The sequence below is a fragment of the Papaver somniferum genome, chromosome 2 (assembly GCF_003573695.1).
Source record: "Papaver somniferum cultivar HN1 chromosome 2, ASM357369v1, whole genome shotgun sequence".
In the NCBI taxonomy this organism is placed as follows: domain Eukaryota; kingdom Viridiplantae; phylum Streptophyta; class Magnoliopsida; order Ranunculales; family Papaveraceae; genus Papaver; species Papaver somniferum.
Genome location: NC_039359.1, coordinates 204,074,649 through 204,098,869, shown reverse-complemented (window position 1 = coordinate 204,098,869; position 24,221 = coordinate 204,074,649). Strand labels below are relative to the sequence as shown.

At 36.1% G+C, this 24,221-nt stretch overlaps 1 pseudogene; it reads right to left on the bottom strand.

Annotated features, from left to right (window-relative positions):
• Positions 1–17,697: 17,697 nt before the first annotated feature.
• Positions 17,698–18,824, bottom strand: LOC113352607 (annotated as a pseudogene).
• Between the last annotated feature and the right edge of the window lie 5,397 nt (positions 18,825–24,221).

The following is a 24,221-nucleotide window of genomic DNA, read 5'->3' as shown; positions in this document are numbered from 1 at the left end:
TCTGAATTTGGACTTGTGAAATTGTGTTGTGATGATGAGCATGCTACACAACTTGATTATGATCTAGAAAATGCTGATGTGACTGATAATATTGGTACTTTTGATCTCATGCATGTGAGAAACTTAGATGTCACCTTCTTGCCTAAGTCACAGATTGAGATTATTCCACCCAACCTAGATTTGGTTTGTAACAAAAATTTTAAACCAACTTTTCTGAAGATTCCCAACCTAGGATTGGAACTGTGTGACTCTCAAGTCCTCTTGGACTATTTTGCATCTAAATACAATACTTTTAAGGAGCCACAGTTGGAATATGCATGTTTGTCCATCCCAAACAAAGTCCATTTTGAGTTAGACCTTGTGAATCCTGCACCCCTAAAATGGAAAGATTTTGTGCTTAAAAGTAAACCTGCTGAAAATTACAGGTTTGTGGGTGATTCATCCGGTTTTTCACTCTCGCTCTCATTTCAGTCCAATTTTAGTGTTTTGAAACTGTCTATGTTTCAACACTTTGTCTTTTGGGTTGATCCTCAACTCTTTAGACTTTATGTATATAGTGAATTTTTTGTATATAATCTGGTAGGTAGTTTTTAGTGAAATTTTATGTTTTCTTTATATTTTGCTACTCCATGGTGATCGCGGCTGAAATATGTTGGATTCTAACCATGAACAATGGAGTTCGGTTCTTTCTTTCGTCAAATCGGGTAATCTCTTTCCTTTCTCTCAAAACTCAACATGTTCTTCTGATTTGTCCAAGTTATGAATATTTTATCATTAGAAACATTGAGGACAATGTTTAGTTTAGGTTTGGGGGTATAGAGTAGATACCACGATAACATGTTATAATTGAAAACAGACTCCCTCTTTTTGAAAAAATTTAAAAAATTCCAAAAAAATTAAAAAAATGAAAAATCATAAAAATCGAGCTCATTTACCTTGAAATGTTGATCTTGTGCAAATATGTATTTTTATTAGGATTCTTAGTCTAGATATTTAGGCACCCCTGATTCTAGCACAATTTACATGTGATAAGAAACTTGCACGCGCACGATCTACCAATACATGTATAGCCTCGATCTTCAAGGTGTTTGATAGGAAGTTAGATTGCCAATCACTTTAGAATACTGAATGAGACTTGACTAGCTTGTTCTTTGGTTGGCTGGGATAGAAGTTGGAGGATACGTTAAGAAAAGCAACCATAGAATTTGACCGGATGCATTCGATAAGGGCCACCTCTTGCTAAGAGTCATGTAATTATGTTTTTCTTTTTGTTCATGTATCAAAAGTGTCACTATGTTGTAAAGATCAAAGTTATTTCTTACAAAAAAAAAAAAAAAAAAAAAATCAAAAATTAAGAAAATCAAAAAAAAAAAAAAATCAATAAGTATTGTATTTCTTCCATGTTTTGTCATGTTAAAGACAATATTCTCTCTTGCCAAAAATAAAAGACGAGTAATCAATGTAAATAAGAGTCATGTAAGAGTTATCTTTTGTGTGTATCGTCTTGTAATAAGCAGGCGGGGCAGCCATCGATGTATAACGCGGGTAACACTGAATATCACCAACTCATTGGGTGACATTCACAATTCTCGTAAAGCCGGACAGCTAGCTTGGCTTAGAATTCGGTTCTTAGCCTAAAAACATATCTTGGTGATTCGTCGTCATAACTTCAGGTCATTCTAGACATGTGTAGATACACTTTTACACTCTTATCACGTGTCTTTATTTGTTATCAGTGTAGGCTTGTGCCGCTTTGATAGCTAGATTGACATCTCCATTTTGCTGTGAGCTAAAACTGTCTTGCACATGTCAAATTTCATGGAATCTGAGCTATATTTTGGCCTAGAACTTTGAAGGTACGTTCTAAGCAAACCTTCACGAGACTTCACTCGTCCACTAGGGACACTTAGTGGTTTAAAAGGCTTAGTGCATACGCTAAATGCATTCGAGAAACCAGCGACAGGGTATAGGTATGATTTCCTTAGTTTTGTTTTACTTGAGGACAAGTAAAATTCAGGTTGGGGGTTTGATGAGTGCTAAAAAGTTCATATTTCTATATATTTCTTGGCAATTAACTCATCTTTTGTGTTCTAATTCTCCATTTTAACCCATTCTGTATTTTCATGTTTTCAAGAATAAATACTTTTCTTAATTAATTTTGCATTTTTAGTACTAAATAAAGCCTGGTTAACTCACGGAGTGAAAAGAGCAAAGAAACGACAAAGACTCCCGCAGAAAGGCAGCGAAGAATGATGTTTGCAAGAGCCGGACAACTAGAAGTGGGCTTGGAAGGAATAATTTGTTCTTAAAGAAGGAGCGGGCTCAGAATTGTCTAAGCCCAAACTCTAACCTAAGTCCAAGCCCAAGCCCAAAGCCTGCCTAAGCTCGTAGCCGTCAGATTGGATCCACAGATGCATCCAACGGTCGCTCAAGATCTGCCTCCGTCTCGCCGTTAGATCGATCCATCATCTTCGCATCCAACGTCTCATCCTTGCTGCGCATCAACATTTGCTACACCCGCTCAACACCCGAGTACCCAATACCTATACCCTAACCCAAACACACCCTAACCCTAAAACTATCGGCTTCTCCTTCTTCTCCCCCTTTCTTCTCCTCTGCAACTCCACGACCACCACCTGCTCCGCCACCAACTCCTTCTCAACCACCACAACCACCACCATCTCTTCTCAAATCATCATACACACTCGACCCATCACCTATATCACGTTCTAATCTCTCTCAAATAACTAATTTCGCCTATTCTCTCACCTCTGAACCCTAGGAGTGAGTTGGTGAAATTAGTTGATGATATAGATCAATTGGAGGCGTGGGAAGCATCAGAAGACCGTAAGGAAGCATGGGTGAGAGCTATCAAGAGTTTGCAGTGATTAGGTAAACCTAATTTCTATTTCTTATAAACCCTAATTTCATAATTTGGGGATAATTGGGGGAACATGATTGTACGTCTAATTGAAGCATGGGTTGGTTGATTGGGTTGTTATCAGTAGGTTAGGTGAACCAATTTTGGGTTTAATTGTATTTTTTTACAAACCCTAATTTTGCTATTAATTGGGGATTTTTTGGGATTTCCATTGTATGTATAAATAGGGGTCTTTGGGTGTTGTAATGGTCTATGCCTGGATTAGCCAGAACACCCTTTGGAGGCCTGGATTAGCCAGTGCTCTCCACTGTTAGGTTTTGTAATTTTCTGTTTTAATTCTAATTCTAAATTTCAATTTCAATTACTATTTATGTTTATCATGTTCTAATTTCATGTGCTAGGGTTTAGATGAAACTCTTGATTGTATGTTAAGATAGTTAGTAATCATGTCATTGTTCTTGTAGTGCTAAAAATGAGTTAGGACTGCTAGTAACCATTTGAATAAGCAAGCCTGTGATCAGCTGTGCTGTAGAAAGACAGCTGATGCTAGGGGTAAGTGAGTGATAATGGTTAAGAATTCAGTCCATTTGAAGGACTGTGCTTAATTGAAGTAGGGAAGTTAGTAAACTTAGTGATCAAATGCACCTGTGATTGAGTGTGATGTAAGAAGACACTCAATGCTAGGGGTGAGCTAGAGAACTTAGGGGATTAACCTTCCACTAATGCGGATTGCTAGATAACTGGTTGAGCAAACAAGCCTGTGATCAGCTGTACTGTGAGAAGACAGTTGATGCTAGGGGTAAGTTAGTAAGATTAGTTAAGTAAATCATCCATAATCTTCCCTGAGATGAAGCAAGAACATGATTTGATTAGGATCTGCCTTAGTTTAGGATCAAGAAGTGGATTCAAAAGCCCTAGCATGTTCCTGTTTACTTGCTTTACATTCTACTGTTTTTCAGTTCAGTCATTGCCATCATCTCAAGTGTGTTTTAACACAACCAAGACTCTTTGTTACAACTCAGTTTTAGTGAAACCTTAAGCTTCAACTACACACACCTTGTCCCTGTGGATCGACCCGTATTTGCATTGTTCTACACCTATACACCGTGCACTTGCAGTTATAATTTCTGTGACTCTTTTAGAGAGCCACCAGGTCTTCTTCGGGAATATAAGTCTGGTATATCAATTGGTTCCTGTTCACCTTAATTTATCAAAAGACGGAACAAAACTCGTAGGCATTTCAGTGGGAGACATATTTATCTATTCTTGTAGACTTTTCTGTTTACATATTTGTTTATTAAAGTCTTCGACTTTGGGTCGTAGCAACTCTTAGTTGTGGGTGAGATCAACTAAGGGAATAAAGTGCGTAGTATCCTGCTGGGATCAGAGACGTAAGGAGCGCAACTGTACCTTGGATCAGTGTGAGATTGATTGGGGTTCAACTACAGTCCAGACCGAAGTTAGCTTGTAGTAGGCTAGTGTACGTAGCGGATTAATACAGTGTATGTTCAATCTGGACTAGGTCCCCGGGTTTTTCCGCATTTGCGGTTTCCTCGTTAATAAAATTCTGGTGTTTGTGTTATTTATTTTCCGCATTATATTTTGTTATATAATTGAAATATCACAGGTTTTGCGTTGAATCGATCAATTGGTAAATCCAACCTTTGGTTGTTGACTGAAATTGATTGATCCTTGAACATTGGTCTTTGGTACCATTCAAGTTATTTCTCTTGTATTCAATCAGGCTCGCAGATTTCTATTTGTTTGAGTGAGGATTGAATCGAGCAATTGAGATATAACTCTTTGATATACTTTTTATTAAGATTGAGTTTGACTGTCTAGTTTATTCTCTTAAAAGTATATTGGAGTTAGTCCATACAGATTGCTAAGAGAAATATTGGGTTAGGTTGTTGTACCTCCACTTTTTCAATTGGTATGAGAGCAGGATAACACGTTCAAGACCTCATAAATCTGTGTTTATAGCAATCTGATCATTATGGACGAGTCTATCTCTAATAACGTACCATTTCAGAAATTACCAAATGATTTTCAAAGATTGAATTCACCTGAGAGAACTGTCACATCTAAGTCAATATCTAAACATTCTTTGAATGTATAAACTGTTGATAAGGAAATACGCTTAGAAGAACAGTTGGATGAACTTTCTGATGAAGGTGATTCAGATATTAATAGAGATGTTTATGAGGAAGTCTCAGAGTATGTTAAGTTTTTGGATTCATTAAAGATGAAGAATATTATAACTTCTCACATCACACCTCTTATGACTCATCTCTGTCGAGAAAACAAGAAATTGAAAAGGATTTATGGAGGTCTTTATGGTTGGAATCGCTCTTGCGAATCGATCCTCAAAGATACCGAGGAAAACCTGAGTAGAAAGTCACTTGAATGTGATCATGTTTATCAAAAATACTTCTTGTTAGAAGAGAAACTTGCAGAAATTGAAGCAAGGATTAATTCCCAGCAAGCAAGTTTTGATGACAGAAAAGGCGCGTATCTCACTCGAGAAAAATGCCTTGAGGCTGATGTAGCTGCTGCTCTTGATATAATCAAGATGTTGGAAGATGACTTGAAAAATTTCAATACTAGTTCAAGCAAATTAACCACTATAGTAGGAGCAAGTAAAAATCATCGTGATACACGAGGATTGGGCTATAAGGGAATAGATGCTCCAAGTACTAACAAAGAGGTAAAATTTGTCAAGGCTAGTGATTCTTCTCAACAAAAGGTTTCCACTGATGGAAAAAGTGAAATACCTTCACCGGCAGTTAAGGCTCAAAAAAGCAAAGTATATCAACCTCCAAAGTCAGCACACACGGATCGAGGTAAGAACATTCCTTATGTTTGTTACTATTTCGGAAATAAAGGTCACCTGGAAAGGAGATGTCGTTTCCGTATAAGTAATCAGAAACTTCATGATGTTCTTGTTTGGGAATCACAACAAGTTGTGAAACCAAGATCATATGTTAAGACAAATCCCCTTAACAATGCAGGTTGTAACTGTCCAACCTTTAGGCAAAGGAATCAGTGCTGTGATAAACCTAGGTTTTCCTATAAACGTCATACGAAGCCTTTTCAAAATCATAATGGTTATCAAAAGGATAACTTCGTAAAGACGAAGACAAGATCCGATGCTCCCAATTGGAGAAAGACTAACTTGCAAAAGAATGGTCAATCCAATTCTCTTCCGAGAATTCCAGAAGAGAGTAATGTGAACAAGGGTCAGGTTGTTCCTAAACACACTCAGAAGTGGGTTCCAAAGAAATCGAATGACGCTTTGAGTGTGAAAATGAATTATCTCCCATAAAATCCCATGACTATGGAGAAGGCAATATCCATTATGTTGGAACTTATAGAGTTCTTTCGAAAGATGGATTTGGATGTGAAAGGTTCTAAAAGCGATCTCTTTCATAATAATCCAAAAGTCACTTGTGGTGAGCAAGATATTGTTCACCTCAACACAACTTGGGTGTGTTGAAAGTGCATCCTCACCAAGGAATGCCCTGCTATGTATACGATGAGGGAAGCACGAGAATTGGCACACACAAATTATGTTTGGTAAGGATGTAGAATTCGATTGGGATCATCTAAAAAGGTATTTCTATAAACTTGAGCAATATTTGTGCTTTTATTTATTTACTTAGATTACTTATAATGATCTAACTTTCTTATCGTTCATTTCTACCGAACTTGATATGTGTTTAAGGTTCTTAAATGTTTAGGTTTGAAAATAGTAGTTCGAGATGTTTGGACTTCATGGTATACATACCAGGTATGCATACCATCATTTAGAATGAAAATCCATGGGTTTTAGTATGCATACCCGTTTGCATACTGCTCCAGGACACGAAAATTCGTTTGCAAACCCTTATGCATGCTTGACCTGTAGACGTCGATATTCGGTAAACTTATTTTGGCCGTATCTTCTTCGTCCGAACACGTAATGACCTCATTATTTTTGCATTCTATTTTTCTTTGAATTCTCTTAGAAATGGAGAGAAGAATTCTTGAATTTGTATGAGTTAGGATTGGTATTTGTCCTGTTTCTTGTTTTTGAGTGTTTTGCTACATTTCGTCGCACTTGTTCCACTTTTATTGGACCTGGGCACTTGGATTCTTGGAGTAATACTCTTCTAATCTCATTTGTAGCTTTTACAAGAATGTTGTTGGTGAATCACAAAGAAGGAAGTTCAAGAATGGACAGTAGTAGGCATTGCTATGAGATTCTTGAATGTTCACAATTATCTTATGTGAACTATGGTGCATGGTCATTAATGACTTTATATGTTCTTCTTTGATAAGAAAATCTTTTTATACGCATTTGGTAGCTATTCTTGGTGTAAATCCATGCAGAAAAGATTGATTTTACCCTCCAAGGACAAATCATCTTATACGTGCATTTCGAGTTTGTCTTGATGTCTAGGAAACTTCTTATGAGAATTTATTCTTGTGTTTTTAAGAAGGATTACTAGAGTTTGGAATAGACATTATTGTGAGTACACATATCTATGTCCAACGATTTTCATCTTCAATATTTTTAGATTTATTTGTTTAAATTCTAAAGTTTGTTTGGAAGATGATTATTGCAGTATTAATCTTTATGATTTCATATTTTGCAATTTTTTATGGGATATGTGTGTTTGCGTCTGTGAACTATGATTGTCCCATACGTGGTCAAAATTTAAGTCTATCGTATGTCGATATGCAAGTATTGATAAAAGATTGAATGAACTTTTGACAAACGAAAGTTAAGCCTTTTGTGTCATTATGCAAATATTGATGTAAGAAAGGATGAGCTTTTGTTTACAAAGATTAAGTCTATTATATGTCATTGTGCAAATAGTGATGAAAGATAGAATGAATCTTTGTTTATTCAGCAGTATTGATCTTCCCTAATCCATATTTCTTATGTATATATTGTACAGCTCCGTACGTTCTCTTATGTTGACCATTTCCGATTAAATTAATCATGGGTTCTCTTGTGGTTAATTTAACTGAGTATTTTGGATACAAATTCATGTTTCATGTGATTTGCAATGTCCAAAGAAATCCTTCTTTTTTTGTGAAAGTAAGGTCGCTCTTGTTGTTCTTTCGGGAATGACATTTTATGGGTGAAAGTTCTTAATTGTGAAAATGCGGGGGTCTAACAACCACACCCAACAATTCATTTGGAAATCTGAGAGGACTTACTCCAATACACTTTCTAGAGAATTAACTAGACAGTCAGACTCAATCTAGAGTAAAGTATATCAAATAGTTTAATATCTCTATCTCTTAATTCATTCCGCAATCAGCAAATAGAAATCTGCGAGCCCGATTGAATATAAGAGGAGTTACTTGAACGGTACCAAAGACCAATGTTTAAGTGTCAATCAATGTAAATCAACAACCAAAGGTTGGATATTCTAATTGATTGATCTTAACGCACAACCTGTGATATTTCAATTATATAACAAAATATAATGCGGAAAATAAATAACACAGACATCAGAATTTTGTTAACGAGAAAACCGCAAATGCTGAAAAACCCCGCGACCTAGTCCAGATTGAACACGACACTGTATTAAGCCACTACAGACTCTAGCATACTACCAATTAACTTCGGACTGGACTTTAGTTGAACCCTAATCAATGTCACACTGGTTCAAGGTACAGCCGCGTTCCTTACGTCTCTGATACCAGCAGGATACTACGCACTTGATTCCCTTAGTTGATATATCCTACAACCAATAGTTGCTACGACCCAAAGTCGAATACTTGATAAACAAATATGTCTCACACAAAAAAGTCTATAGATTGAATAAATATGTCTCCCACAGAAATACCCAAGAGTTTTTGTTCCACCTTTTGATAAATCAAGGTGAATAGGAAGCAATTGATAAACCAGACTTATATTCCCGAAGAACATCCTAGTATTATCAATCACCTCACAATAATATTAATCGACTAGCGAAACAAGATATTGTGGAGTCACAAACGATGAGACGAAGATGTTTGTGTTTATCTTGCCTATCGGAGAAATTAATCTCGAGTCAATTATTTCAATTGTACTCAATACGATAGAATCGGGCAAGAATAGAACACACAACTATAAAGAAAATAGTTGGGTCTGGCTTCACAATCCTAATGAAGTCTTTGAAGTCGTTAACCTACAAGGTCTTGATAGAAACCTAAGGTTAAAGGAGAATCGACTCTAGTTATGCAACTAGTAACACACAGGAGGTGTGGGGATTAGGTTTCCAAGTTGCTATAGTTCTCCTTTATATAGTTTTCAAATCAGGGTTTGCAATCCAAGTTACCTTGGTAACAAAGCATTCGATATTCACTGTTAGACGAAAAACCTGATTCAACCAAGATAATATCTTTCAACCGTTAGATCGAACTTATCTTGTTACACACAAATGAAATGTACCCTCATTTAGGTTTATGTAACCGTACCTAAACGTGTACACCATGTTGGTTCAAAAATAGTTAACCGAGGTTAGCCATATGATTACTCTCATATCAACCTTATTAATTTTAACCATAACTAGTTCAAATGACTTAAATGAAACTAGTTAAAGAGTTGTTCAATTGCTATATTCTCATAGAATTATAAAAGAACATAATTGAAGCAAAATCGGTTTGATTCACTCGAATCAATCATGAACATTATAGCCACGGTTTGCAAAGATTGCATTCCTTATTATATAAATGTTTATGTTCGTGTTTAAAACAGATTTTAGAACTTTAACCTTCAAGTATGCAAACGGGTACGCATACTTGAAATACCCGGACTAAGAATGAGTTACACCAATACGCAAACGGGTACACGAACTTCAAATCCCAGTGGAAATTCTCGGACATGAACCTGTACGCCAGTACGCAAACGGCTACGCATACTTAGCTTCCCGGATTTCTCAAACCAACAGGTACGAAAACGGGTGCGCATACTATGGTTCCCGGACATGATTACATATGTGCAATAGTGCACAACATGACATATCCAATAATGGATTACATATGTTCTAAACTCTTATTTCAATCATTGAAACTTTCTTGGAGGATGACAATAGCCGTTTTCACACACTATTAGTATCAAAGCAATTTTCAAGTTATTGAAATAATCATTACGAAACATTCCAAAACAACACCAAATGATTGTATCACACAAACCATGTAAGATGTTACTCAGTAATTTTCACATGATATAAGATGAACTTGGTCAAAGCGAAAGCTTGCTAACATATATTTTGAAAAATATGTAAACGAGTTAAACTCAGCTCGAAATCTCAAATGTGTATGTAGAAAACTATATCGTAATACGATTTATGTCTCAATATAGGAGATAGAGTAGAAATAGACTTTCCAAGTGATAGATGAGTTTAAGTCTCCACATACCTTTTGTCGATGAAGTTCCACAAGCTCCCCTTAGTAGTTATTCGTCTTCAAATAATGAACACCGTAAAAACTAAGCTCAAGTACACAATATATGTCCTATCCCGAGACATTTATAAATAGGCTAGAAATCAAGTCTTATAGTTTTGATCACTAACATTGACAAACATGCTTGAGATAGCAACGCATGCGAGTTCAACCGAGCAATGCTCTAACAAATTGAACTTGTGCTTAATTGCCAAATCTTTGTGGGGAGTGCGGCTGTGGATTATTATAGGAGTTATCTTGTATCTTTATAAACTCCTTGATGAATGCATTTAGTTTTGGATATATGATTGCATCTAAAAATTTCATATGTGCTTTATTTTGGTCATGAAGTGTCTCTATGGAAATTTCTTTAGGATCCCACTAGTTTTCGTACCTTTGCATATTTTATTGACAAAAAGGGGGAGAATTAATATGTAGTTCACAATGGTTTTCGGATCATTATGTAAGGGGGAGTGGTTTTTATGTGAGATGAAGTATTGACTAAGGGGGAGTGATACATATCACCATAGTATTGTTGTCAAAGTTGTGATACAATTGAACTTTGATGCTGTGTAATAATACTATGACACTGCGTAACAGTGATTGAGAACTTTTGTTTTCTCATTGTTATGGATATGGATCTTCAACAACGATGACGCTAATTTGAATATCTTTGAAATCATTGGATTACTTGGAAGTGACGAAGATTTCGAGTAATGTTGAAGAACAAAGGAGATCATGCATGTGGAAGATAAGCTGTAAAGTTTATTTATTTTGTATTCCATATGTATTGATTGTTTTGTCACTGAACTTGACAAAGAAGGAAATTGTTCGCACGCGTTCCTATCTCAAGCTTGTTTGTCAAGTTTAGTTTCCAAAACTATAAGTCTTGATTTCTAGTCTACTTATAGCTAAGTCTCGGACTAGCATAGGCGTTCATCATGCAAAGACGAAGAACTACTCAAGGATCTTGTGGAATTTCATCGACTAAAAGGTATGTGGAGACTTGAACTTATCTATCACTCAAAAGTCTATCTACTCTATCTCCTATCTTGAGATAAAAGTCGTATTGCTATATAGACTTCGATTATACACATCTGCTATTTCGAGCCGAGTTTATCTCGTTTATCTATTTCTCGAACTATGTGTTGGTGAGCTTTCGCTTTGGCCAAGTTCATCTTTACAAGTGACGAAAGTCATGTTGATTATTTCAATCTTGAAAATCGCTTTGATGAAAAATAGTGTGTGAATAACCTCTATTTAACATCCTCTAAGAATGTTTTAATGATTGAATTGAGAGTTAGAATATATAACCTTGAATGGATATAAACATTGTATGTGAACTCATACTCGTGTAAGTCCAAAATCCTTGAACTAAAGTATGCGTACTTTACTGGTTCAGGATGTCAAGGAAGCTAAGTCCGCGTACCCGTACACGTACTGCCGGAAGTTCACATCCCGTGAATTTCTGCTGGAGTTTGTGAACTGAAAACAAACTCAATCAGGGTACTTAAGTATGTGAACCGGTATGCATACTTGAGTGGGTTATTTTCTAAAAACGGTTTATTCTAAGAGATATATAAACCAAGGAATGAATATTTGCAAACCGCGGCTAAAATGTTCATGAATCGATTCGAGTGAATCAAAATCGTTTTTTTTTTCGATTGTGTCTTATATACTTTTATGATATCTAAGCGATCGAACAACTCTCTTACTAGTTCTTTTGAGTCATTTTAACTAGTTATGGTGAAGATGAATAAGGTTGATATGAAAGTGCTCATATGGCTAACCATTGGTTAATTACTGTTGAACCAACTAGGTGTACACGTTTAGGTACGGTTACACAAACCTAAATGAACGTGCATTTCATTTGTGTATAACAAGCCAAGTTCGATCTAACGGTTGAAAGATATTAGCTTGAATCTAATAAGGTTTTCATCTAATGGTGAATATTGAATGCTTTGTTACCAAGGTAGCATTGATTGCAAACCCTGATTTGAAGACTACATAAAGGAGAACTATAGCAACTGGGAAACCTAATCCCCACACCTACTGTGTGATACTAGTTGTATAATCTAGAGTCGATTCTCCTTTAACCTTAGGTTTCTACCGAAACCTTATAGGTTAACGACTTGAAGACTTCATTGGGATTGTGAAGCCAGACCCAACTATTTTCTCTGTAGTTGCGTGATATGATCTTGTTGTTTCTATCGTGATTGAGTGCCATAGTAACATTGGCTTGAGATTAATTTCTCCGATAGGCAAGATAGAAAAGTAGTCACAAACATCTTCGTCTCATCGTTTGTGATTCCAGAATATCTTGTTTTGCTAGTCGATTAAGATTATTGTGAGGTGATTGATATTTCTAGGTTGTTCTTCGGGAATATAAGTCAGGTATATCAATTGGTTCATGTTCACCTTGATTTATCAAAAGACAGAACAAAACTCGTAGGTATTTCTGTGGGAGACAGATTTATCTATTCCTGTAGACTTTTCTGCGTGATACAGATTTGTTTATTAAAGTCTTCGACTTTGGGTCATAACAACTCTTAGTTATGGGTGAGATCATCTAAGGGAATCAAGCGCGTAGTATTCTGCTGGGATCAGAGACGTAAGGAGCACAACTGTACCTTGGATCAATGTGAGATTGATTGGGGTTCAACTACAGTCCATACTGAAGTTAGCTTGTAGTGGGCTAGTGTCTGTAACGGCTTAATACTAGGTGTGTTCAATCTGGACTAGGTCCCGGGGTTTTTCTGCATTTGTGGTTTCCTCGTTAACAAAATTCTGGTGTCAGTGTTATTTCTTTTCTGCATTGTATTTTGTTATATAATTGAAATATCACTGGTTGCGCGTTGTATCGATCATTTGGTAAATCCAACCTTTGGTTGTTGATTGAAATTGATTGATCCTTGAACATTGGTCTTTGATACCGTTCAAGTTATTTCTCTTGTATTCAATCAGGCTCGCAGTTTTCTATTTGTTTGAGTGAGGATTGAATCGAGAAATTGAGATATAACTCTTTGATATACTTTTTATTAAGATTGAGTCTGACTGTCTAGTTGATTCTCTTAAAAGTATATTGGAGTTAGTCCATACAGATTGCTAAGCGAAATATTGGGTGAGGTTGTTGTACCCCCACTTTTTCAAGGGTACCCCTCTTTAGGGGCATGAAGCGGATGAAAGTTTTTTAAGTATTTGGATTTTATAGAACGTACTAGAAGAATATCATCTGTAGTACAAATTCTCCATGCTGCTTTTGCCAAAAGTGCATGCTTAATGAAAGTTTTTCCAAATAGGATTCAAATAAGTTATTACAGATTTTTTGTAGGTAGAAATAGCTTGTAGCCTAGTCGATCGCCTGACATGATTAATGGAATGTGAAAATTACTTTTATCTGTGGGCTTCAAATTAATTGCTTTTAGCTGGCTTGCGCGGTCTGACAGGATTTTGGGTAGCTAAATATAAGGCCTGCCTGTCCTACATTAAGAAACGAGCAATCTGCCCGACCTAGCCCAATTTACACCACTATGCAGGAGATGTTGGTGTACCTGTATAACTACAGTAAAATTTCGATAAATTAATAGTCTCGGGACTGCCGAATTCTATTAATTTAGCGAAGTGTTAATTTATAGATAAATTAATAAGTTATCAAATTACCGTAACATTATAACTTTAAATTTTAAAAATTAAGTAAAATAAAATATTTAAGTTAAACTTAAAGATATCTCCTGATAACAAATATGTTAATATTTTATTTTCAATTCAAATAATTGTCTAATAAATTTTTGGCATAATATAATGTAATATATTGCATGTTGTGTACATAAATTTATATATTTTCGAGTCCAAATTTATGCACCCCTCTAAAATCAAGATGCTTATTCTGACCTCTCCTATTGATAACTTTTCAATCATGATGTAGTTTTGAAAGTGGTAGTAAAGTTCGTTCAATTCGGATTGTGTAAAGGTTTGATTTAAGAACTAAGAATAAAAATACTAAAAATATATTCACAAGGTTGTCACGAATATCGAGAGGTACTGAGACTTAGGATTTCACCACTAATCACATTCAATTGGTTCATATGATGACTCACAACATTTCTAGCTCTTTTGTTGACTCTTTTCTTTGCCAAAAGTAGATTTTATAAAGCTTTAGATGTAAATCACAAGCATGACGCATCAAAAGTTCCTAAAACCCAGCATGCGATATCAAACAAAATCACAACTAATCAAGAAAAATCATAAATCGATTAAAACAAGTGCAAAAGTCATAAAGAATCAATTATAATTACCAAGTGATTGTGAAATAGGGCTTCCTCCATCATCCTTGTGTTGGGGTTTAGATCCTCATGTCAAAAACACGCTCAAAATATTTAATCATGGCTCAAATAGGTGTTTTATTGAAGAAGTGAATCTGTAACAGATATAATTGTTACAGAATCCACTGTTACGGAAGCTGCCCTTACAAATAAATTCTAACAGGAATAGTTGTTGCAAAGCTGTTACAAAGGTATTGAATTTGAAAGATTAGGTAACGTTTTCTTGCTAAGTTGCGAAGTGTTCTACGACGTTGTTCTTCAGCAGCAAAAACGTCTTCTCTGCAACTCTTGATTTTCACCTCTGCAGCTTCACCAAGCCCCCAGCTCGGTCCCCCAAAGTCTCGACTCCCTTCTATGAACTCCCAGCAACTTATATATAGCCAACAGAGCGATTTAATCTCCCCAAAACTTCTCGAAATCTCTTCTTTTCTTTTCTTGGCAGTTACGACAATAATCTCTTCCCAAAATTGTTTCACGCGTTTCTGAGCTTTCCAACTTATCTCAAACTCTTCCTTAGATAGATATGTATCTTTGGGAAGAGTTTTAGGTCTTTAGTCTCTCTAGAACTTCTAAAAATAATCTCAATAGGGTCCGTGTAAAAACACTTTCCCTGTTTAGCTCCAACTCGGTTTCTAGTCCAATTCGATCCAACATACGACTATACCAAGATGGTTTAGTAGAATCACGTCCATCCCAATCAATTCTGGCGATTCAATATCACTAAAACACATTCGAAATCAATCCCCAACTCTGCCAGTTGCATGCACAAAATTTCCCGCCAATTTCAGTTTTTAAAACGATGAAGATGACCCCCCCTATCCTGTGCTGGTCTCCCTTTAGCAGATGCCTGGAAATGGGTCACCCCTTAGTAATTAGGTTACCCCTTATCCAAAGTGAGAGTTCGTATAGTAATTTTCTCCTACGAGCGCAAAAACCACTTTTTTAGCCAATTTCGCCGCAAAAGCTTATTTCTCCAAAAATACCTACAGGGACATAAAAAGCCATAATAAATATAAAATCGAGCACTAATAATATATACAATTGAGATTATATAAGACACAAAAATGTGCCTATCAAATCACAAAACCAGTTTTACTTTCTAATCAAATTGTTTTCTCTTTCTTAGTTATTCATCATTTATCTCTTCCTATTTCCTTACACAACAACAACGCCATGGCCAACTCCATCACCATCAACGCAACATTTCTTTCTTTCATTGTTGATCACATGACGTCTCCTTCGACATATTTAAAGTGCACGGATATTGAGGAATTAATCATGATTAATGGAACAACAAATTGAATTTATATACTTTAATTACCTCTTGATGAGTGTTCTTGATACCAGGAACTAAGATTTGAATAACAAATTAGCACTTATGATTTATTAAAGGGTCACATGATTATGAGTTAATCAAAAATGTTCCTGAAATCGAAATAAATCAGGCTCTTATATCCTTATTCTAATCAATTGTGAAAGGACAATAGTCCCATATTGCTAGTTTCCGCATGATTAACTTAAATATAATATGGAAAGGCCGCTCCACTCGTTGCCAATTGGTTTTGAATTGGATGCCCGCAATCTTTAACATGATCTCAGAGCAAGATTCGTACCTGTACGTGGGGTGTAGGCCAAATTACTGGCCACTGTAACCGAATGTCACTTGTACACCCGTGACCAAATGACTAGTCACTCGTATTACTTTTGCATGGGATGTATCGTGACCGAATGTCACCAGCACACCCATGACCACTCGTACGTAGGTCCATGTGTTAGACCGATTGACTTTCCTTACACATGAGGGGGCATGTGAAAAGACAATAGTCCTACATTGCTAGTCTCCACATAATTACCTTTAATAAAACATGGAAAGACTGCTCCACTAATTGTCAATTGGTTTAAAGTTGGATGCCCGCAGACTTTAACATCAATTAATCAAAGATCTAAAATTTGGTTGGTAATTAAGTTTAGGATTTAATTATTATTTGCAACTCTGAATAGTCATCTTTATTCTCTTGAATCTTAGTTTTCTATCATATTTCCTTAGGGTTAAACTTGATGAAGCATTGATAATTTTCACTGAGATTTTTCTCTCACTTAACCAAATGCAAACTCCATCTATGGAAAGAAAAACCCCTGATATGTTTAAATTTTTTTAGATAAGAAAGAGTTTGACTTTAATCAAAACATCAAACAGAGAAAGGGCAGGAGATTTCACTTGTTTCAGAAGCGGCGATAAGAATTTGATTTTGACCAAAATATCAAACAAGAAATATATATTCTTCTATAAAGTTTAAAAAAATACTAAAAAACGAAAGAAAAGTAAATAAAGTAAAAATAAAAAAGTGGTTTATGTCGTTTTAGTGACCAATTGGTATGGTGGGGTGCACCAATTTGGACTCAAAAAGAACAACAAGACAAAATAAGAGTGTAACAATGGCTCAAAACTTTCATCTCAAAGGTGTCAAAAAAAATACACGACATATCATTATTATAGTGATTATTAATTTATATATTAGTTGGGCTATTGAATATTTAAAATTCTTATTATCTTATCTACGTCGCAGGCTTATAATTTAATACACTGACCCAAATTGGTATTGGGAGAATATATTATCTTAACGAAGTTATTAATTTATCGCGGATTAATTAATCGAAGCTCTATTGTAATTGGAACATCACCCCCACCATATGTCTTTTTTCTTCCCTTTCTATTTAGGCCCATTTTATATGCTACTTGTTGTATTTTACAGCTTCTAGTTCCTAATGATATAGCCTAATAACCCATTTACGGTTTCCCATACGAATTCTTTATTAATATCGGATAACATTATCCATAAAATGGAACAATCTCAAAGGGATTTCAGGTCGGGGAAAATTCGAGTGGTTGTTTTTATCATAAAATAAGGGAAAAAGTGCACTGATGAAATGAGAGGAGGATTAAGTTTTAGGAATCTTAAATTCACTAATAAAGGGAGACATTTAGTGTTGGCTTGATTAGAGTTCTTAAGATGTACATCACAAATTTTTCTGGATTAGATATTCACTTGATCAATGTAACTCACTTATAATTTAATTCTCTTCCATCAAATTAACCTTTTCTTCGGCAGTTCTTATTTCTTCCTTTATGCCTTCTTTTATGCTAACAACTAGCTTCCCTTCTACCTTTTCAGATCTCGTCAACCTTTCCAAAGTCACAAAAGAAACTCCTCCAAAAACATCATTCATACACCTCAAGACGAAAACTGAGCCCTTAAACACAACTGGAGGGAGACCATTCACTATCAAAAATTCGACCTTGTTGAGAGTTTTATAACTAAAGATACTGCTCAAACGCATATGAGTATCCAAATTTATTGCATTCAAAAGTGTAGGTGAAGGCTTGTTTGGTGTCTCAAAATTATGATCCATCTTTTCTCGTTAGAATCAATCCATTCGAAATAGCAGTTCCAACAAGTCCAACAACAAAACCCAACCGTAGAAAAAATAGCTCATTTGTAAACAAAAGTCCCAAATCGATCGAGAAGAGTAAACATCCCGGGTTCAAACATATGGCTATGTGTACATCTAACAAATATGGAAAGAAGAGATGAAGATGTTGAACCCATTGTTGAGGCTAACAGATACATCCGAACGAAATTCAAAATTGATCCGACAACAAGAGTTGAGAAAACAAAATCCAATTCATTAAGCCCAAAATTAAGGCGAGATGCCATATCACCAAGAACACGTGCACTCACACCTACGATTTCTTCCATTAAAACCTTAAACGAGAATTGTGGATCGGCAACAACTCTAGATCTCCAATTATTCAGTAAAAAACCTAAAATTCCATAACTAGATGCATAATATTGGTTGTCTGGATTTCCATCACCATCATTATTACGTCGACCAGAGTCCCCTCCTTCACCATTGTTTCCATCTCCTCATGTGTTGTGATTACCAATCCCACTGGCACTATTGCCATCAGTGTCCGCAGATAATTCTGCATTTACACAGAATTTGTCCTTTGAAGATTTAGATTGCAGTAGAGATAGTGATAGATTAGTAGGAGAATGAGATTTGAATGATATATTAGATAGACTAGAAAGAGGGAGTGATGGAAGAAGAGAATAAGTTCGAGTTGAGAACTGAGAGTTTCCAGCGAGGTCGTGTGGGTTTGACTGAGGAGAAAACCGAAGCTGGGATATAGCCTCCATGCTGGCTAGTAGTTGTACATAACAGACCAGCTAACCTCTAGGCAACGATGGATGTTGAGGCTAATAACTGGTGGACCCGGGAAAGCGTATAAAATTGAAGTGAAATGAAAACGGGCCTACAGTAATACCGCAAGTGCACGGTCGTCAGTTGTAGCTCGTGCAAGTACGGGTCGATCCACAGAGATTGGGAGTGTTTGGAGTTTCTAGCTATTTGGGATCTAAATTGCTATTGGGCTTCTAATTGTGCTTTGGGCTTAGTGGGTTTTTGGATTGACTGTGAACTTATGGGCTTTTGGTCTTTTGAATTGCACTGGACCTTGGTGATGAATTGTGAACTGAGCTTTGGATTCAGTCAAGGATCTGGGCCTTTGGAAATGTAATGAATTTGGGTTCAAGTGAACTGAACTGAGCCTTGAACTCAGTTGGCTTGTAAACCAAACAGTGGCTGGATTTGGGCTTTTGGGCTTTGTTCCTGGGCTTAGCTTTTGACCTGAGAGTAACTAGGCCTTTGGAGTTAACTGTGGACTGAACTGGGCTTGTGCTGTGAGCCAAGCTCAGTTGCAGCAGCAGCAGTGGAAACCAGGTTGCAGCAGCAGTGGTGGCTGGCACAGCAGGAGCAGGTGCACAGCAAGGGAAAGGAAAGAAAGCAGCAATGGTGACAGTGCAAGCCAAGTAATAACAAAACAGAGATAGTTGCAAACCAAGGCTACAAGCCAAGGGCAGGAGTGTGGAGATAAGCTGACAATGAAGTAAAAAAAAGGAAAAAAAAGCAAAGCCAAGGCAATGGATTTAGGCATTCATCTAGAGTGGGAAGAGAACCAGCTTGCTCACAGTCACTAGTGAGCACTAGTTTCTCCCCACTGCTCAATCAACTCAATGCTCTAAGGCTCTAACCTAGCATTGACACACAACAGTAAACTAATCCTAACATTTGAGAAGCTAACAGTTGACAAAACAAGAGATTCAAAACAGTGACAAAACAGGAAACAAAACCAAAGAAACCAAGGCTGTGAGCCAAGGGCAGGGAGGAGAAGAAGTAACAAAACAGTTAAGTTGCAAGTGACTGTGAAAACAAAATGTGGGTTAAGCTAAGGCTTTGAATCCACCCTTGTGTCCTAGCCAAACAATGTGATCCTAGGTTGAGTTGAAAATCCTATGCATACATCTAGAATGGGAGGAAAACTAATTTGCTCACTAGTTTGCCCCTAGCATTGACTGTCTTTTGACAGAACAATCAATCACAGGCACTATGAGCATCAATATCTTCCCATTGCTCAATCAAAACACTGCACTAAGGCTCTAACCTAGCATTCCACTATCAGACAGTGCACTAAAGCTTCATCTGAGCCTCAGCAGTGAACTCAGAACATAATTAACACTACAATGGAACTAAACATGATCATGTGAAATAACATAGCATTTAAACTACTAAACAGTGAATGAAAATTGCAAATGAAGAACCCTAAAAATTAACAGTGAAATCAAATTGGCATTGAGAATTAAATTAACCCAATTAGGGGGTATCTCGGCTAACCAAGAACACCCTTTAACATCCTACATCACTTCCTATTTATAGTTTACAACCAAAACCCTAAATTACAAACCCTAATTTGAAAATCCCTAAATTTTTGAATTGAAAATTACCCACTGATTTTGATCTGAATTTGTCTCTGACCCAGGTTTTCTTCTTGTCTTCTGCTTCCTCTCCTGCGCTTCTTGTCGTCTCTGAAATACTAGCTCGAGATGTTTTACAAATCCCACACCCTAGGGTTCAGAGAAAGAGGTGCGAGTTTTGTAAAATGTCTAGGCTAGTAGAGGGATGGGTTTTGGGGGAAGGACGGAGCTGATGGAGGTGGTGGCAGTGATAGAAATGGTTGCGGCAGAGGAGACAGAGGAGGAGGTGGTGTTGCAGACGAGAAGGGAGTTTTGCAGAGAATTTGGGAAGAAGAGAGGAAGAACCCGATGGAGAAGAAGGGTCTGTTTGGTTGGGTAATAGGGTTCGGTGACTAGGGTGTGAAGCAGGTTCAGCGGAGTTTGATGAACAACGAGTGGAAGGCGTTGGATGATCCCATATAGATTGAATCGAACGGCTACGATGGAGAGGTATGTGGCGACCGTTGGATTATGAGATACAACAAAATTAACGACACCAGATGGAGTTAGGCGTTGTAGTGTTAAGCGGAAGTATCGAGGTTTGATGCGCAGGCAAAGAAGCGACCGTAGGATCTAAATGTGATCTAATCTGAAGGCTTGGAATTTAGGTACTATGGTGTTTTGCAGGGACTTCAGATTTTGATGAACGATGAAGAAGCGACCATTGGATGATGAGATGGATCCGATCTAACGGCTGAGAATGGAGGCGGGTTTGGATATAGAAAATGGGTTTGGGTAAGGGTTTTGGGCCTTGGGTATGCCAAGCCCATATCTTCTTTAAGGACAATTCTTCTTCTTCAAGCCCACTTCTACCCTTTTGGTCTTGTGCACAACATTCTTCGCGGCTTCCTTGTGTAATTCCTCCCGGCTTTTCACTACTTTTCTGCTCTTTTCCGCTCTGCTATTCATCCAAACTTTATTTATTACCTAAAAATGCAAAATTAAGTAAGAAAAATATTTATTCTTGAAAACAATGAAAATACAGAATATGGGATAAAATGTAGAATTAATGCACAAAAGATGAGTTAAATGCCAAGAAAAATATATAGAAATATGCACTTTTTAGCACTCATCAATAACCTTCTTGTGTTGCACTCTCAAACCCTACAAAAAATGAAAAGAAATAGTATTAATCAGGGAAGTACAACAATGACTGCAAGCAATGTGATTCGCAGATAAGTATCACCTTCATAATACATTATTATGACCAAAAAAACTATAAAAGCCAATTAATCAAGTACCAACAATCTACTCAAATCTAAAAATAAAATAAATCAAGAACATCCTAGTCTAAATAAAAAGTTGGAAACTAAGAATAAAGGTGCGTAAATGTTGGTATAGTTGTGCACATAAAATTTTTAGATAATGAAATGAAATTGCAAATTCAAAAGGAAGAGAATAAATACATCATGTAAAGTCACGATAGTTTAACAAACAACAAATCCCACAATAAAAATGACATGAAATACCATGTAAGTCACACTGTAATTCAAAATAAATAAGACTTTTCAAAGCTAATTGATAAGAGACAAGAAGGGATGTGAAGAAGGCATGCATACTTCCTTGAATGACTAGCAGGTTGACGAAAATAAAAAAATGTCAAAGAACTCAAATCATGTTAGATCATTGCTCGGTCGAACTCGCAAATGTTGTTATATCAAGCTTGTTGTCAAATTTAATTGGTCAAAACTATATCTTGATTTTTAGTCTACAATTAGTCAAGTCTCGAATTAGGATATAAGTGTAGTTGAGAAATGGACATCACGACATTCATCATTGTGTCTCAAGTTATATTCGTCTTTCTATCTATAATACTATGTCTCACGACTAATTAGACTATGCACGCATAACAAGAATTTTGAGTTAAGGACAAGTTATTGTTCGTAAACAAAATTGTGATTCAAGAATTATCATTCGGAAATATCATACGGAATAGTGATATGTGTAATTGATGTTATTTGGAAATGTTTCGAATCATTTTAGAGAGAATGGAATTATTGTAAATCCGAATACAAGAAAGAAGTATGCATACTAGTATTACAAACTAGGAAAACTGTTATAAGTCCGAAGTGGTAGTACATGTACTTAGTACATGTACCAGAGTAGCTATATGTCGACAACATATTTTTAGTATGCAAACCAGTATCCACACCTTAAAAAGTCTATGACCCGTGAACCTGGATTTGTACGCATACCTGTATGCACACTGGAAAAGAACTGTTGGTCTCGGAACCGGTTTGGTATCCATACTAGTATGCATACAGAAAAAGTTCTGTGAACTTCGAAACTCGGTTATGTCTTAAGGTATACATACCGTCACACGTACCACGACATAATTGTTCACGAACAAGGTTAGTACTTGTACCTTGTACACTTACTTACCATGTCGATTGTTTTTAAATGCACATAAAATTATTTATATGTGATAATTAGCATTTGAATAAATCTCCAGAGGCACTATAAACATATTTGATCACATGATTGTGATTCAAGGCTAAAGTCTTAAGTGTTTATGAAAATGATTAAGCTTATAGTTCAATTGGCTAGTTTCAGCTAACCATTCATGAACGTTATATTTGTACACAATTCAGTTACGGTTCAACCTAACCAGAGTGTATATCTTGTTTATGTAAATCAGATTTCAAAGATTCATCTAACAGTGGATATTGTTTGCTTGGTTCCAAAGCTGAAAAACGAGGGTACCAAATATACCACAATCTTTTATTTATCAACCTATAAGTCCAGTATCTTAAGTGATCGTCTATGGACAGTATCGAGACAATACAACGTAACTCCTATACCTTGTGTGATTTTCTATGGATGAGGTCGAGATAATACAACGACAAAATATTTACTTAACAATAGTTACGGTAAAAAACGATTCACTATTAGGATCAAAGTCAAGTAATTCGGGTTAACGTACAAGTGCAACTTACTTTAATTATAATAAAATAATTATAATGTGGAATAATAAAGTAAATGGCGTAACAAGATTTGGTTAACGAGGAAACCGCAAATGCAATAAAAAACAGGGACCTTGTCCAGTTTTGAATACTCTCAGAACTAAGCCGCTATAAAAAATATATTACCAACTTTGTATAGTTAAGACCAAGCAGACTACCCCTAGCTACTTAGTTTTGTTAGTATCCCTGCGTCTTCGACTTCAAGAGTCACGCACGTGAATCACTACTTCTTTGGATCGTATTCCAAACAGTAAGGATGAAAATTTATTTGGTAACAATTCTATTCAATCTTAGTAATAAGATAATGAGTTTGACAAAGGCTCTTCTGTTAAACCTAATAAAATCCTTTGTCGGGTTAGATCAATCAAATCTTTGATTACCGAAATAACTAAATTCTAAATTTGTAATCAATCAGTATAGAATTCAAAGAGTAACTATAAGATGATGCCGATCTCACACAACTAGACGATCAAGTCTATCAAAGATAAATACGATTCTATTTGGATCACATCCGATCAAGATATGTGTACAAATTTCACAAAGATACAAAAACTAATAAGAAAATATTCACCGTCTTCAAATCTCCAATCGCCTTCTTAAAACCTGCATAACACAAAATTGAATCCTCTTGTGATCAATCACACACATAAAGGAGTCTGTTAACAATGGATTATCACAATATTTCTTTAGATCCGAAGATGGTTATAAAGATCCCGTTGATACTTTGACATAGTTTGAGCAACCTTTATATCAGAAGAGAAGGCTCTCAAGAATAATCAAA